Source organism: Hemitrygon akajei, chromosome 9, assembly GCF_048418815.1.
Source record: "Hemitrygon akajei chromosome 9, sHemAka1.3, whole genome shotgun sequence".
Classification (NCBI taxonomy): domain Eukaryota; kingdom Metazoa; phylum Chordata; class Chondrichthyes; order Myliobatiformes; family Dasyatidae; genus Hemitrygon; species Hemitrygon akajei.
The window spans coordinates 139,307,921-139,326,361 of NC_133132.1; the positions used below are offsets into that span (position 1 = coordinate 139,307,921).

The following is an 18,441-nucleotide window of genomic DNA, read 5'->3' on the forward strand; positions in this document are numbered from 1 at the left end:
TGGCATACATGCTCTTACAGAGAATATTTCTATGGGCAGGAAAATTTCAAGACAGTATCCCACGTTCCTTCCGAAACAATAGGATTAAAGGCTTCAGTGAGGTCGAAGAGCCAAAGTGTAGAGGGTGGTGCTGATCCCTACATTTTTCATGAAATACATACTGTGATTTGGGGAGTACGCCTTCAGATACTGGGAGGAGATGGTCAGAGTTGGTGATGACCAATTATCTGGCAGATAGTAAGAAGACACCAGTGGTTAACATAATTGGATGTTTTCTTGCTTGAGGCTGCTCAAGACTATAGCATCTCCAAAGTCTCCTGGTATACCTTGCTCTTTCCAAATGTGGTAGATGAGACTGTGGATTTGTGACTGAGGTTCTTTACCACTGAGTTTTAGGATTTCAGAGGAAATCTGCATGCTCCCAAAACCCAATTAGTTTTTAAGTTGAATAGGGCCTGCTTGACTCTTTGTTGGTCAGGAGTGGTGGAATGGTTGGCCTGGACAAGCTGCAGTAGGTGTAGTCAAATGCACTAATGTCAAGGATGGAATCTTTGTCAAGGAGGCCACGGGGCAATGTCTGTGTCTTTGTCCCAGAACATTTACCCAGTGTTGCTCTTCAACACTTGGACTGTAGATCTGTAGATGGTTTTTTCCAATTCTGAAGAACCTGCACATGTCATGGTTGACAGTAAGTTGTTAAATCTCCTGTTCTCTCTCTCTACTCTTTGTTTATATCCCGGATTTTAGGCTGAGCTCTAAGTTGTCATGCCTAGCACCAAGCAATCTTGCATTTTTTCACTTGCTTAAAGTTTTGTTATGAAACAATATGAAATGATCCTTCCAGTATCATCAAATACATTTTATTGGATTTTCTGAGGTACTGAATTATGTTAGAGATAAAAATAGTTAAATTATTAAGACAGATTGAATAGATTGGTTGTTGAAATTGATTCGATTGGTTTCCTTCAAGCACAATCATGCATAAAAGTGATTTAACCTGGGTTCTTCAGTCCTAATGAAGGCTCTCAGCCCAAAACGTCGACTGTACTCTTTTCCATTTAAGCTGCTTGGCCTGCCGAATTCCTCCAGCATTTTGTGTGTGTTGCTTTGATTTCAAGCATCTGCAGATTTCCTCTTGTTTGTCCAACTGATCATTTCAAGGTCAAATTACACCTGTCAGAAAACAGGCTTGGGCACTTCTATGCAAAATTCACTTTAGTGTGTCTTACATTTTTCCCCAATAACAATTAAGCACATATCAAGTTCTTTACTATTGTAAGTTAGAGATTTTATGTACAACTGATCATTTCATTGAAAACTCACAAAAGTACTACAAATACATTAAATTACATGCCAATGAAGTGTTAATTGAAAGTTCACCATTCTGACACCAAAATTTTGCACAGCATCTTCCATTTCAAGTTTTAATGGTTAGGCTATTTGATAGAAGACCACAGATTGTTCCATCACTGATTGCAACCTTTTTATGGAATGAATATCAGCAGCTCATACTGTGGTCTTTCCCTGACTGAATAACATTCACCTTGAAATTGTGTGGTCACCTGCAGCACAAAATTCAACTAAGACAGATCATGTATGATGTGCCCACTCACAGAGGCAGATCTCATTAGCTGATTTCTTTCACCTCAATAGCAGCATTTTGTGCAGTAGCCCTGTGTTAAAGTCTGCTGCCTTTTCCAATGACAAAAGATGCCATAGTTAAAAATTTTTTGATTGAGGTTCCTGTCAGAAACCACAGAAGTACCATTGTATTGTGCTGCACAGCCAAGTTTATGCAATTTTTGGCAAGGTATTATGTGCTAGGTAAATTTTGCCAAGCATGACACACGTTTAACATAATAAAAGATGGAATCTCATTTTTAGGCATTGGGCTCTCTTGACTGGAGTAACACAATCCAATTGAGAGATCTAAAATGACGAAAAGATTACTTGAGAGGCATTCAGGAGTAAAGTCTCAAATCTGTTTCTGAGCTGAAGGAAATCTGACTCAGCCACATAAAGATGCGAAGGTGGAGGGTATGTCAAAACTGAGATTGATAGATCTTTGAAAAGAAAGAGTGCTTAGGGAAGCAAGATAGAATGAGGAAATGATATAATGGGATGACAGAACAGGCCTGAGAGGTTATTAGAGCACTGAAAGGAACAAGTTATATTTGATTTCTTTCTGGTATATGCTAAAATATGTAAGATAAAATGGTGTCAGCAGTATATTGTGTGGCATCGACAGGTATTACTTTTGACTCTTTTACCACATAACTTTAATAAAGTACTTTTAATATGTGTGCAGTGCCTACTTTGCTATGAATACATCTTGTTGCAGAATAAGAACTAGGCACAAAACTTCTACAATATTTTTCACAATTCTTATCCTGCTAATTTTCGTAACTAACGTAGTACAGGAGTGGGAACTGGGTATGATAGGGCTGAGGGATGGAGTAGTTTGTTCACAAGTAGATGCAGTGTGTAGTGAGAATGAGGAAGGGCAAGCAGATGACAGGGCAAAACTGCAGTCAGTACAATGAGTTGAAGTGTAACATGGGGGAAAATCAAAAATTGTATGAATACGGGACTGAAGGTGTTATATTGAATGCACACAGTATACAGAATAAGGTAACATAGTTAGACATTAGTAGGTATGGTGTTGTGGGCATCATTTGGTTGGAGCAGAAAGAAGATCATAGTTAGGAGCTTAACATCCAAAGATACATCTTGCATTGAAAGGACAGGCAGGTAGACAGAAGGGTGGGGTGGCAAAAAGTGAAATCAAATCCTATGAAAGCAGTGACATAGAATCGGAGGATGTAGGATCCTTGTGGGTAGAGTTAAAGAAATTGCAAGAATAAAAAAAACCCTGATTGGAGTTATATACTGGCCCCTGAACAGCAGCCAGGATGTGGGAAATAAATTTCAACAGGAAATAGAAAAGGCATGTCATAATGGCTATGTTGAGATAGTCATGCGGGAATTTCAATATGCAGGTACATTGGGAACATCAGGTTGGTGCTGGGTCCCAAGAGAAGGAATTTGAAGAATGCCTGGGACATGGCTTTTTAGAACAGCTTGTGGTTGTGCCCACTAGGGGAAAGACAATTCTGGATTGGGGGTTGTGTAATATATCAGATTTAATTTGGGAGCTTAACTTAAAGGAATCCCGATCAGGCAATGATCATAACATGATAGAATTCACTCTGCAATTTGAGAGGGAGAAGATAAAGCCAGACATATCAGTACTACAGTGGAGAAAAGGGAATCACAAAGGCACGAGAGAGGAACTGTCCAAAGTTGATAAAGCAGGGATGACGGCAGAACAGCAATGGTTGGAGTTTCTAGGGGGAATTTGGAAGGTGCAGAAATGAATACATCCTAAAGATGACAAAGTATTCTAAAAGGAGGATAAGGTAACTGTGGCTAACAAGGGAAGTTAAAAACAGCATAAAAGCAAAAGAGAGGGCATATAATACAGCAAAAGATAGGGGAACTTCAAGGATTGGGAAGCTTTTAAAAACCAACAGAAGGCAACTAACAAAAGCCATAAGGAGAGAAAAGCTGAAATATGAAGGTAAGCTGGCCAAAAACAAAGAGGATATCAAAAGTTTTTTCAGATATATAAAGAATTAAAGAGAAGCAAGAGTGGACATTGGACCACGGGAAAAATGATGCTGAAGAGGTAGTAGTGGGGGCAAAGAAATAGCGATCGAGCTTAATAAGTACTTTGTGTCACTCTTCACTGTGGAAGGCACAAGCAGTAAGGCAGAATTTTGAGAACATTGGGGGCAGAAATGAGAGTAGTTGTTATTACTAAGGAGAAGGTGTTTGGGAAGCTGAAAGGTCTGAAGGTAGATAAGTCACCTGGACCAGATGGACTACAGCCTAGAGTTCTGAAAGAGATAGCTAAAGAGATTGTAGAGGCATTAGAAAAGATCTTTCAAGAAAGATGAGGTTCTGGAATGGTTCCAGAAGACTGGAAAATTTCAAATATAAATCTACTCTTTGAGGGAGGGTTGCAGAAGAAAGTAAATTATAGGTAATTTTGGCTGACTTCAGTGGTTGGAAAGACGTTGAAGTTCATTATTACAGATAAAGCTTTTGGGTACTTGAAGACACATGATAAAGTAGGCCAGAGTCAGCATGGTTTCCTTAAGGGGAAATCTTGCCTGAAAAATCTGTTGGAATTCTTTGAGGAAATGATGGACAGAATAAACAAGGAGAGTCAGTGGATGTTGTTTACTTGGATTTTAGGAAGGCCTTTAACAAGGTGTTGCACATGAGGCAGCTTAACAAGATAAGAGCCCATAGTACTACAGGAAAGATTCTGGCATGGATAAAAAGGTTCAAAGGTTCATTTTATTATCAAAGTATACAACTTGAAATTCTTCTTCTCTGGGTAGCCATGAAACCAAGAAAGAAAAGAAAGGCAGCACAATCATCAACCCTCAAAATCCCCCCACCCCACGCAAAAACCAAACAAGAATGGAACAGGTACATCAATGCCCAAATCGTTCTTCTCACACACAAAATAAAACGAACCATGTGGTTTCCACACGCTACCTCTGCTTCCCAGAATCCTCTTGGAGACTGCACCCACATGATCTCCAAACTGCAAACCACAGGCTCCAACAGTTCCAGAATCACATCCAAGATAAAAAAAAACAAATGTAAAAGACATAACAGTAGTGAAATATATGGTTTCACGATCTATCCAGGAGATGTCAACCAAAGGAGCATCGTATGCAGGTGCCAACTTGATCTGGAGAGTAAGCAATTAGAAGATTGGCTAAATGGCAAGAGGCAAAGAGTGAGAATAAAAGAGTTCTTGTTGGCTGCCCTTGACTAGTGGTGTTCTGCAGAAGTCAGTATTGGGACTGTTTTTTTTCCACATTATATGATAATGATTTGAATGATGGAATTGATGGTTTTGTGACCAAGTTTACAGATGATACAAAGATTGGTGAAGCTGTAGGCAGTGTTGAAGAAGCAGGGAGTTTGCAGAGGACTTGGACAGATTGGGAGAAAAGGCAAAGAAGTGTCAGATAGAATATAGTGTAGGGAAGTGTAAGTATAAGGTTAGCTTTCATGTTAAGTAAGTAGTAAGGAAGGCAAATGCAACGTTAGCATTAATTTCAAGAGTAAGGATGTGATGCTGTGGCTTTATAAGGTATTGGTCAGATTGCACTTGGACTATTGTGAGCAATTTTGAGCCCTTATTTAAGAAAGGATGTGCTGCTATTGGAGTGGATCCAGAGGAGGTTCACAAGAATGACTGAGGGAATGAAATGGTTAATGTATAAGGAGTGTTTGATGGCTCTGGGCCAGTTCTCACTGGAATTTAGAAGAATGAATTGGGACCTCATTGAAACCTATTGAATATTGAAAGGCTGAGACAAAATGGATGTAGAGAGTATGTTTTCTTTAGTGGTTGAGTCTGTGACCAGAGGGCACAGCATCAGAATAGAGGGACATCCATTTAGAACAGAGATGAGAAGGAATTTCTTTAGCCAGAGGGTGGCGAATCTGTTGAATTCATTGCCACAGATGGTTGTGGAGGCCAACTCATTGAGTATATTTGAAGCAGAGGTTCATAGATTATTGGTTATTCAGGGGTCAAAGGTTAAGGGGAGAAGGCAGTAGAATGGGGTTGAGAGGGATAATAAATCGGTCATAATGGAATGGCAGATTAGACTCGATGGGCTGAGTGGCCTATTTCTGCTCCAATGGTTAATAGTCTGATAAGCCTAAAGTAATCTTGCCATTTATTCTGTGACTAGAATTGTAAATGAATGGATTCTCCAATTTGCAGCTTTAACACCACCAGTATGTTTGCCCCAAATAAAATAGTGTATATACGGTGAACATCACATTAAGGGCTGTTGCTTTCTGAGAAAACAGCCTGCATCTCACTTTTCCACAATGTGAAGCTGCATTATTTAGGCATATGTCAAAAATGCCAGCTGAATAGAATGCTTATATATTTAGTTTATTTTCACATCACTGCTTTGAGAGAGAGTTTTATTCTGTATCTACTATTTCTATAGTGTAGATCAAATTATGAAGCAGTGCATTGCACTAGAATAAGGTAAAACAATAATAAAGCGGACTAAAGTGTAAAAGCTACTGAAAAAGTGTCATGCAGGTAAACAATGAAGAACAGGGTCTTAACAAGGTTGACTGTGAGGCCAAGAATCCATCTTAATGTACAAGAGGTCTGTTTAAAAGTCTTATAGCAGTGGAGTTGAAGCTGTCCATGATCCTGGTGGTTTGTGCTCTTCTGTTCAATGGGAGAGGGGAGAAGAGAAAACATCCAGGGTGGGTGGGGTCTTTTGATTATGACGGCTGTTTCACTGAGGCAATGAGAAGTATAGATAGAGTTCATAGAGGAAAGGCAGTTTCCCAATATGTGTTGAGTTGCCTCCATAAATTCCTAGTTCTTGCAGTCACATACAGATCAGTTGCAATACCAACCCTTATGCATGCATATAGAATGCTTTCTATGGTGCAGGGTAGAGGGTTGACAGGACATACCAAGTTTCTTTAGCCACCTGAGGACATATAGGCATTGGTGAACTTTCTTGATTATGATGTCAGCATGGTTGGACAAGGACAGGCAACTAAATGATGTTCACACTGAAGGACCTGAAGCTCTCATCCTTCTTAACCTCAACACTGCTGTTGTAGACAGAAGCATTCGCACTGCTCCCCACACCCTTCCTAAATTCAATGACTAGCTCTTTCTTTTGTTGACATTTATGGAAAAGTTGTTGACATGACATCATGACACTAAGATCTCTACCTCTTTCCCGTACTCCAGCGTCATTATTTGAGATGAGGCCCACTACAGTGGAATCATCTGGGTATCGTATCATAGGAAAGGCAGATGAGCTCAGGGAATGGCTCAATACCCCGATTTACGATGTTGTAACCATTAGTGAGACTTGGTTGCAGAAGGGGCAGGACTGGCAGCTCAATATTCCAAAGTTCTGTTGTTTTAAACACAGCAGAGCAGGAGGGATTAAAGGGTGGGGGGGGGGGGGCTGGCATTACTAAACAAGGAAAAAAATCACGGTGCTGCTCAATCAGGACAGACTGGGGAACTTGACTAGTGAGGCATTATGGGAGGAACTGAGAAATAAGAAAGGTATGACTGCATTAATGGGGCTGTTTTACAGACCAGTCAATAATCCTAGGAATTCAGAGGAACAAACTTGTAAAGAGATCACAGCCTGTTGCAAGAAACATTAGGTTGTTATGATAGATGATTTCTAACTTTCCACATACAGTCTGGGAATCCCATACTGTAAAAGAATTATATGGAATGGAGTTTATCAAGTGTGTTCAGGAAAGTTTCCTTCACCAGTACATAGAATTCCCAACAAGCGAGTGTGCGATACTGGATCTGCTATTAGGGAATGAGACAGGTCAGGTGACAGAAGCTTGTGCAGGCAGGGGAACATACACAAAAAGAAGCAAATATGCAAAAAGATAGTTTTGGTCCATGGGCTAGGATTCTAAATTGCAGAAAAGCCAATTTTGATGGTATCAGAGATGACCTGGCAAGCTTGGATTGGGAAAGGCTGTTTTCTGGCAAAGATGTATTTGGTAAATGGGAGGCCTTCAAAAATGAATTCTTGAGGGCACAATGGTTATATGTGCCTGTAAGAATAAAAAGTAACGATAACAAGTGTAGAGAACCATGTTTTCAAGGGATATTGAGGCACTGGTTAAGAGAAAAAAGGAGGTGCATAGCAGGTACAGACAAGCAGGAACAAATGAGGTGCTTATGGATTATAAGAAATGCAAAATAATGCTCAAGAAAGAAAGCAGGAGGGCTAAAAGAAAGCATGAGGTTGTTCTAGCAGTCATCATGAAGGTGAAACCTAAGAGATTCTATAGATATGTTAAGAGCAAAAGGATTGCAAGGGACAAAGTTGGTCCACTGGAAGACCAGAATGGTAATCCATGTGTGGAGCCAAAACAGATGGGGGAGATCTTAAATGAATTCTCTGCATCTGTATTTATTAAGGAGACAATCAGTCTATAGAAGTGAGGCAAAGTGGCATCAACTTCATGGACCCTGTACAGATTACAGAAGAGGAGGATTTGGCTCCCGAGGTCCAAGGTGTTTCCGCGGATCCTACAGGAGGTAAGTGCAGAAATTGCTGGGGCTCTAGTAGAGATATTTAAGTCATTCTTAATGACAGAGGATTGGAGGATAGCCAATGTTGTTCCACTCTTTAAAAAAAAACTCAAAACGTGAACCAGGAAATTATAGTCTGGTGAGTATAACCATCAATTATTTCCCATCAATTGTGGGAAAGTTATTGGAAGGTATTCTAACGGACCGGATATATAAGTATTTGGATAGACATGGAATGATTAAGGGTAGTCAGCATGTCTTTGTACGCAGTAGGTCATGTCTAACCAATCTTAGAGGTTCTCAGGGAAGTTACCAGGGAAGTGGATGAAGGCAAGGCAGTGGATGTAATCCACATGGACTTGAGTAAGGAATTTATGGTTCCGCATGGGAAGCTGGTCAAGAAGGTTCAGTCATTTAGCATTCAGAATGAGATAGTAAATTGAATTAGACATTGGCCTTGTGGGAGAAGCCAGAGAGTGGCAGCAGTGGGTTGCCTCTCTTACTGGAGGCCTGTGACTAGTGTTGTGTCACAAAGTTTGGTATTGGGTCCTTTGTTGTTTGTGACTTTAAAAAAATGATTTGGATGATAATGTGGTTAATTGGATCATCAAGTTTGCAGATGAACTCAAGATTGGGGGTGCAGTGGACAATGAGGGAAACTATCATGTCTTGCAGAGAGATCTGCATCAACTGGAAAAATGGCAAATGGAATTTAATGCAGACAAGTGCGAGGTTTTACACTTCAGTAGAACCAACCAGGATAGGTCATATATGGTGAATGGTAGGGCACTGAGAAGTGTGGTAGAACAAAGAGATGCTTTTAAGGCATATATTAGAGGACAAATTATCTCCTATACTGCATATATTAAGAAAAAAGGCGTATTGAAATTCAAATTAAATATGATCTTCTTATAACATATCTAATTGAAAGCCAACTTTTAAAAGATAGAAGCCAATTCTATATACATGGAGAAATGGTAAACTATTGGCTAATCAATTGAAGACCTCTATAGCTAAATGGCAAATTAAAGAAATTTGCAAAGCCAATGGTGATATGACAACTGACCATGTTGAAATAAATGACACTTCTAGAGAATTTTATTCTAAATTGTATAGTTCTGATTGTATTAAAGATAATACTGCACTGAACAATTTTTTTAGACCAATTAAATATTCCTGGACTTTCGGGTGATAATCGAAAGCAGTTGGATCAACCTATTGCTCAGGAGGAAATCACTGAGGCTATACGTTCATTGCATTCTGGGAAATCTCCAGGACCTGACAGGTTCTCTGGAGAACTTTATAAGGCTTTTTCTTCGTTGTTTATACCTTATTTATGTTCTACCCTTACTGATTCCTTCAAGGTGGGTAGGTTGCCACAGTCTTTTTATGAAGCTTTCATTTCGCTTATTCTTAAAAAGAATAAAAATCCCACTGAATGCTCTTAATATAGGCCAATCTCGTTACTCAATGTTGATGCTAAGATCCTATCTAAAGTTTTGGCCCATAGACTCGAAAATATTATACCTTCTATAATATCTGATGATCAGACAGGATTTATTTTTTAAAAATTGATATTCCCATTTTAATATACGGCGACTGTTAAATGTTATGCATTCTCCATTCAAGGAAATATCGGAATGTGTGATTTCTCTGGATGCGGAGAAAGCTTTTGATCGAGTTGAATAGAATTGCCTATTCTAAACATTAGAAAAATTTAATTTTGGGCCCAATTTTATTCATTGGATTAAATTACTTTACTTATCTCCCTCTGTTCAGGTCCTTACTAATTTTCAGATTTATAAACCAATTAAGCTCCAAGGTGGAACACAGGAATAAGCCATTTGACCCATAATGTACACGTAAACCACAATGCAAAATTAGACTCAATCTGCTCGCACATGATCCATGTCCCTCCATTTCCTGTGTATGTCTCAATGTCTCTTAAATGTCACAGTTGCATCTTCTTCCATCACCATCTGCAGTGCATTTCTGGCAAGTACCAAGTTAAAAAAAAACATCTTAACTTTGTAAATCTTCTTTAAACTACCCCCTCTCATCTTAAAGCTATGTTCTCTAGTATTTGACATTTCTATTCTGGGAAGTAGATTATCTACCCAGTTGAGCAATACACACAAAATGTTGGATTACCAATTCTAGCATTTTTGTGAGTGTTGCTCAAGATTCCAGTATCTACAGAACCTCTTGCGTCTATCACCTATCTCTCATAATTTTAGAAACCTTCATCAGATCTCCCCTCAGCATATGATGCTCTGGAGAAAACTAGCCAAGTTCATCCAATCTTTCCAAATATTTTCTGTTCCAAGCAGTAACCTGATGAACAAACTTCTGTGCCATTAAGAACTAACTTAAAGTATTAACATGGCTTCTATATTTCCTTTGTCCTACCTCTTACCCTTGACAATGTTCATAGTTACTAGCATCATGAAACTTGATTTCATAATGGTTTCTCTATTAACCCAAAGATATTGTACATTTTAAAAGAATTTCTTTGCATATTATCTTTTAATAAAAACAATAAAGTTAACCAGGAAGTTTGGTTGTAGTTTACGGAGAATGTTAAATCAAATTCTTCAGTAAATACAAGTGACTTCTTAATTAACCTTCCTATCTTTTTCATTTCTTGTGAGTAAGATATTTGGCCCTTTGAACCAGTGCCAGTCAAAAATAATCCAAGGCGCAATTCAATGCAAATCAGAAGAATATCACCTTATGTGTTGTCTACACCCAGTGGTTTGAACATTTTAGTCTTCCAATTTTCCCCCATATCTACAAACCCTTCTAGCAACACCCCAACCATCAGCAGTATTTGTCTCTCACCGCTCCCTGGCTCGCACACATTTCACTCACCAGACCCCTCTCCAAACTGGCTCTACTTGCCCTTCATCTCTCTCCTAATTGTTCCCATCATCACCTTCCTTACTTCTCAGATTCCACTGGTAACTTTTTTGCACCTATTTATCACCATCCAGCAGCTCTCTGTATTTACCTTGCCCACTCTCACACCCAATCTGGTCCCATCTGCCCTTTATTCCATTGTCTGCTTTCACCTATCACCTCACCTATCTGCCTCTGACTTCAATAACCCATTTGCCTCTCCCTCCCCCAATATGACTCCATCCACTTGTAAACCTCACCCAACATTGATTCACCTACCACCTGTCACACCCTCCCTTTTCATCTTGTACCGGCCTTCTTGGTCTTCCATTCACAGTCCTCATGCAGGGTGTTGACCTGAAACACTGGCAGTTCCTTCTCCTCCCACAATCATTGTAGCAAAATTCTGTGGCCATGAAAAGAAGCTAGGATGATCTGTTGCCTCCCAGGTGCTCGGGTCCAGGATGTCTCAGAGCAGCTGCAGCAGATTCTCAAGGGGAAGCATGAGCAACCAGAGGTCATGATGCACATTTGCAACAATGACATACATTGAAGGGGGGGGGGGGGGAAGAGGTCCTATGCAGTGAGCATAAGGAGTTTGGGGAAAGGCTGAAGAACAGGACCTGCAAGGTAGTAACTTCTGGATTACTCTCAGTGCCACATGCTAGTTAGGGCAGGAATAAGGCAAATGCATGGCTGAGGAACCGGTGCAGGGGCAGGGTTTCAGATTTCTGGATCATTGGGATCTCCTCGGGGAAGGTATGATCTGTACAAAGAGGATGAGTTCGTCCCCAGCCACATCCTTGCAACAGAAAGAGGTAACATAGTTTTGGAAGAGGGAGAATCCTTGTGGGTAGAGTTAAGAAACTGCAGTGTAAAATGACCCTGATGGTACATAGTTATATACAGGCCTCTGAACAGAAGCCAGGGTGTGCATATAAATTTCAACAGGAAATAGAAAAGGTAATATAATGATTGTCATGGGTGATTTAAATATGCAGGACGATTTGGAAAAATCAGGTTGATGCTGGATCCCAAAAGAAGTGATTTGAAGAATGCCTAAGAGATGGCTTTTTGTAACAACTTGAGGTTGAGTCCACTCGAGGAAGGGCAATACTAGATTGAGTATTGTGTAATGAACCAGATTTGATTAAGGAGCTTAATGTTAAAAAACCCTTAGAAGGTAGTGATCGTAACATGATATTCACACTGTAGTATGAGGAGGCAAAGCTGAAATCAGATGTATCAGTATTATAGTGGGGCAAAGGGAACCACAGAAGCATGGGACTGGAGCTGGCCAAAGTTGATCGGAAGGGGGCACTAGCAGAAATGATGGCAGAACAGCAATAGCCAGAATTTCAGGGAGCAATTCAGAGGGTGCAGGATAAATACACCCCAAAGATTATAAGTATTCCAAAGGGAGGATGAGGACAAAAAAAGTGGATGAACTTAATAAATATTAGTCAATCTTTACTGTGGAAGACACTAGCAATATTAAGAGTTATGGGGAAAAGACAGGTAGGTGGAGATGGCCAGATCAGCCATGATCTTATTGAGTGGCAGAACAGGCTCGACGAGCCAGATGGCCTACTCCTGCACCTACTTCTTGTGTTCTTGTGTTAGTATGCCAGAAAGTTTAGAAGTATCAGGGGGCAGAAGAGAGTGTAATTGCTATCATTCAGGAGAAGGTATTTGGAAAGCTGAAAGGTCTGAAAATAGATAAATCACCTGTACCGATGGACTACACCCTAGAGTTCTGAAAGTGAGAGTTGAGGAGATTGTGAAGGCACAAATAATGATTTTTCAAGAATCATTAGCTTCTGGAGAAGTGGAAAATTGCAAATGTCACTCCACTCTTTAAGAAGGAAGGGAGGCAGAAGAAAGGAAATTATAGGCCAATTTGCCTGACTTTAGTGGTTGGAAAGATATTGGAGTTGATTATTAGGGATAAGATTTCGGGGTACTTGGAGGCACATGATAAATTAGGCCAAGATATGCACAATTTCCTCAAGAGGAAGTCTTCCCTAACAACTCTGTTAGAGGAAATAACAGGTGGGATAGACAAAGGAGAGTCCGTGGATCTTGTTTCTTTGGATTTTCAGAACAGGAGGCTGCTGAACAAGATTAGAACTTATGGTATTACAAGATACTAGCATCGATAGGAAATTGGCTGACTGGCAGGAGGCAAAGAGTCAGAATAAAGGAGGCCTTTTTGGATGACAGAATTGAAGGCTCTATGTCCAAGTTTGCAGACAATACAAAGATAGGTAGAGTGAAGGAAGCAGAGAGTCAGAAGGACTTGGACAGATTGGGAGAATGGGCAAGTAAGTGGTAGAAGGAATATAGTGTTGGGAAGTGTGTGGTCATGCACTTTGGTAGAAGAAAAAAGGCATGGACTATTTTTAAATGGGGAGAAAATTCAAAAATCAGAGGTTCAAGGGGACTTCAGAGTCCTTGTCCAGGATTCCCTGAAAGTGAACTTGCACATTTAGTCAGTGGCAAGGAAGGAAAATCCATGTTAGCATTAATTTCAAGACGACAATATAACAGCAGGATGTAATGCTGAGGCTTTATACGGCATTAGTCAGACCAGTTTTGGTTCCCTTATCGAAGAAAAAATGAGCTGGCATTGGAGTGGGTTCAGTGGAGGATCACAAGAATAATTCTGGGAATGAAAGGATTAATGCTCTGGGCCTGTACTCACTGGAGTTTAGAAGAATGAGGGGGGGATGCCATTGAAAGCTATCGAATATTAAAAGGCCAAAACAGAGTGGATGTGGAGATGATGTTTCCTTTCGTGGTTGAATCTATGACCAGAGGGCACAGCCTAGAAAAGAGGGATGTCCATTTAGAACAGATATAAAGAGGAATTTCTTTAGCCAGATGGGGGTGAATCTGTGGAATTCATTTGTCACACATGCCTGTAGAGGCCAAGTCACTGTGTATAATTTAAAGCAGAGGTTAGTAGGTTCTTGGATAGTCAGGGCATTAAAGGTTACGAAAAGAAGGCAGGAGAATAATGTTGACAAGAATCATAAATCAGCCATGATGGAATGGCAGAGTAGCCTCAATGGGCTGAGTGGTCTAATTCTACTTCTATGTCTGATGGTCTTATGGTCTAACTTGTCATTGACATTAAATAAAACAGCAAAATGCAATGAAAAACAGAACATTGTTAACTACTTCCAGGGCACCTAAGGGTGACTCAAGTAGCAGCAGAACTCTCAATGGATATGATTAAATATTCTTATTTCAGCCTGATACAGCTAAAAAGCACAACGGTTTCCAAAGGTCAAAACAGTCAACAAAGATGTCTTAATGCATTTAAACAAACTATTGCTGCTTAAAGCTGATGGAAACAATACTGATTGTGGATGGAAGTGTCCTCGTAGGATTCCACAGAGGAAGCATGGCTGCAGATCAGGGATACAAGTGTTTTTAAGGAAATGGGGTTTTAAGCTCCCAATACCAACTATCTTGCAGACTCTGGTGAATAAAATCGATGATCTCAGAACTAGGGTGCTGAGTCAGAGGGACATTAGGACCGCATGTGTCCGTTTCACGGAACCGTGGTCTGTCTGATAACCCCTTCTGTACCAGATGCGGTGATTCAGATTGACGGGTTTACTAAACACCATCAGGATAGATCTATAAAGTCTCTCAAAAGCAGAGGTGGAGGAGTATGCCTCATGATCAACTCTTGGTGCACAAATATATCAGCATTGTCCCAATTCTGTTCACCAGACCTGGAATATCTGGCAGTCAAGTACCATCCTTTTTACTTACCATGGGAGTTCTCCGGGATAATTTTGGTAGCAGTATATATTCCACCTCAGGCCAATGTCAATCAGGCTTTAAATGATCTGAGCAATGGGATCAACATACACGAAACAGCGCCTTCAATGCCTTCACAATTGCTTTGGAAGATTTTAACCAGGCCCATCTGAAAAAAAAAATCACTAAGCAATTGCCATCAACAGATCACTTGCAATACTAGAGGAAACACCACACTAGACCATTGTTATACCACTATCAAGAATGCTTATTGTGCTATTCCACACCCTCACTTCGAGAAGTCTGATCACCTGTCTGTACTTCTACTCCCTGAGCACAGGCAGAGACTGAAGACTGCAGCACCAGTAGTGAGGACCAAGAAGGTATGGACAAGGGAAGCACAGGAATGCCTAAAGGACTGCTTTGAATTGGTGGACGAGACTGTATTCAGGGATTCAGCTTCGAACCTGGATGAGTATGCTGCAGTTGTTACTGAGTTATTTAAAACCTGTGTAGATGAGTTTGTGTCTACAAAGACTTACTGAACATTCCCAAACCAAAAGCCGTGGATGAACCAGGAGGTATGTCGTCTGCTGAAGGCTAGATCTGTGGCATTCAAATCTGGCGACCCAGGCCTGTACCAGAAACCCAGGTATGATTTGCAGAGGGTGAAGAGACACTTTCAAATGAGGTTGGAGGCAACATAGGATGTACAACAACTCTGGCAGGGTTTGCGAGATATTACTTCCTACAAAGCGAAACTCAATAGCATGAATGGCAACAATGCTTCACTACCAGATGAACTCAACGCCTTCTATACCCACTTTGAAAGGGAGAATATAACTACAGCTGTGAAGATCCCTGCTGCACCTGATGACCCTGTGATCTCTGTCTTGGAGGCCAATGTTAGGCTGTCTTTAAAGAGGGTAGGATGAAGGAACACATACCAATCCTCAGAGGGATCAGAAGAAGAGAGAGTGAGCAGTTTCAAGTTCCTGGATGTCAAGATCTGAGGATCTAACCTGGTCCCAACATATCGATGCAGTTATAAAGAAGGCAAGACAGTGGCTATACTTCATTAGGAGTTTGAAGAGATTTAGTGTGTCAATACACTCAAACTTCTATAGATGTACCATGGAGAGCATTCTGACAGGCTGCATCACTGTCTGGTATTGGGGGTGGGGGTGGGGGGGGGGGAGGGCTACTGCATAGGACCGAAAGAAGCTGCAGAGGGTGGTAAATTTAGTCAGCTCCGTCTTGGGTACTAACCTACAAAGTACCCAGGACACCTTCAAGGAGCAGTGTCTCAGAAAGCTAGCGTCTATTACTAAGGACTTCTAGCACCCATCAGGTAGAAAGTACAGAAGCCTGAAAGCACACACTCAGTGATTCAAGAACAGCTTCTTCCTCTCTGCCATCTGATTCCAAAATGGACATTGAACCCCTGGACACTACCTCACTTTTTAAAAATTATATATTATTTCTGTTTTTGCACTATTTTTAATCTATTCAATATGTACACTGTAATTGATTTACTTTTTATTATTATTACTGTATTTTGTTTTTTCTTCTATATTATGTGTCGCATTGAACTGCTGCGAAGTTAACAAATTTCATGACACATACTGGTGATAATAAACCTGATTCTGATTCTTATCTGCATTGTTTTCAGGTGTATACTGGAATTCATGTAAATTCCAGTATACACCTGCAGAGGGCATTTTTCAGATATTTATTATTTATTTTTTGTTCATGTTTGCCAGTCCCCATTCAACATGCAAGCCTGGAATAAGTTTTTTGACTGTTGTCAACAATGCTGATTAATAAATGTTTCAGAAGTTGGTTGAAAGAACACTTTGAAGCATGAAATAACACAGATTCTGCCAATTTGGAAAGTTTTGCACGGTAAGATAAAAACAGCATCAAATTACCATTTTGGAAATCCCCTTTCAGTTTCCTCATATACCCCATGTTATATGCTTTGAATTAAATTGAAACTGATAGTGAAATACAGTCATTATGATCTTGACCAATCTTTGCACAAGAAAATAACTATGTGAAAATAATCAAAATTTCAATTAGCATCTTTATAAATCAATAAAACAGGTATTTGCTTTGAATTAACTTTTGGTAATGCGGTTGAGTATCCCTTATCCAAAAACCTCTGAAATTCAAAATTTTGACATCACAAATGGAAAGTTCTGTAGGAAACTGGAAAGATTCCCAGTCGATGAACAGGTCTTTACACATAACACACAATTATGAGAAAAGAACTCAAATATGTAATGAGCAGAAGTTTATGAAAAATAGAAACATACTGTAGAAGTGGAGAATGAAGATCTTGATTGTTTTGAAAGAATGGAAACATTAACATTGGAGTGAACATACTGTATGCCACTTAATGATATGCTGATCATGAAACAACCAAAGATCTCTCATAACAAACTGAAAATTAAAGGTAATTGTGGATATTCAGCTAGCTGGTTGGAGAAATTTTAAAAAATGCACAGCATTAAATTTTTGAAGATTTTTTAAAAATTTAAAGATAAAGCATCTACTGATCATGAAGCAGCAGAAAACATCATTGATGAGTTTATGCTGATGAAAATATAACACCAGAACAAGTCTACAATGTTGATTGCTCTTGTACCTTACATAAAACCCCAAAAAAAGTAACATACAAACAGTGCACTGTAACCTTTTAATCAAAACACGGCATTGCAGGTAGAGACTAAAAGCCTGGTGTTTGTTGTTATTCAACAGCTGATTCAGGTATTCTGATACTGCTGTGCAGCTTTTGTTATCCTACACACATTATATTTTCATTATATTAATAGTACGTAATACTTTTTACTGTTACGTACATATGTGGGGTATATGGGGTGTCCGGGGAGGGGTAGCACCTGTCATGAGGGGCTTGTCATGCTCCACCCAGGGGCAGCTCGTCCACGTTTGGATCCTACCTGCCACTCAGCCCTCCTGTGGCTCCAAGTAACTTTGTATGTGAGAGTGGCCACCCCCAGTACACTACTTTGACAGGTGGGCTAAACCAAATGAGAGTCGCCGGGATCCTCCAACCCTGGTGAGATCGGAATATGCCTACCTCAGCATGCGGCACCAGTTCCAGCAGACTGGTGGATGAGGTCAGCTACAAGATCCAATGCCCAAGAAGGTGGTGCTGCAATACTTCATGGAGAGCAAAGGGCATGACAAGGCACAGAAGGCATCATAGCTATCCACTGCAGTAGAAGTCATCTCCGGTTGTGACAGCTTTTTGTACCATTGGACAAAGATTTATTTTATATTTTAAATTTTCTTTTTTTTTTAAGGCCAAGAGAGAGGAACAGCCCCAATGCAACGGCCTTTTCACTATAAAACTCCTCCTGCACAGGTTTACATCATCATCGGAAAATGGCAGACAACCATCACATGTGTGGAGAACTAGTGTAAGACAAAGACTGCTTACCAGAAGCACATAAATTCAGTGTCATAAATGATGGCGATCCCAAGCTATGTCATTATATATCCCAAAATCTTCCAGCCACAAGCATTTTGGGTAAGGGGTACTCAACCTGTATTACAACATTTCTGATTCTCTGCAACCAAACTCAAGCAGT

At 40.1% G+C, this 18,441-nt stretch overlaps 1 long non-coding RNA gene across 2 annotated transcripts in view; it reads right to left on the reverse strand.

The window, feature by feature from the left end:
* LOC140733578 (uncharacterized) overlaps positions 1–18,441 on the reverse strand; it is a 106,223-nt gene that overhangs the window by 35,826 nt on the left and 51,956 nt on the right. Inside the window, exons 4-5 of one of the 2 annotated variants that reach the window (XR_012100316.1) lie at positions 14,837–14,993; positions 873–4,768 (exon numbers count right to left, since the gene is read on the reverse strand). This is a non-coding gene — a long non-coding RNA (uncharacterized lncRNA). Of the gene's footprint in view, positions 1–872; positions 4,769–14,836; positions 14,994–18,441 lie in introns of those variants that run through there. The other variant, XR_012100317.1, reaches the window with a different exon arrangement.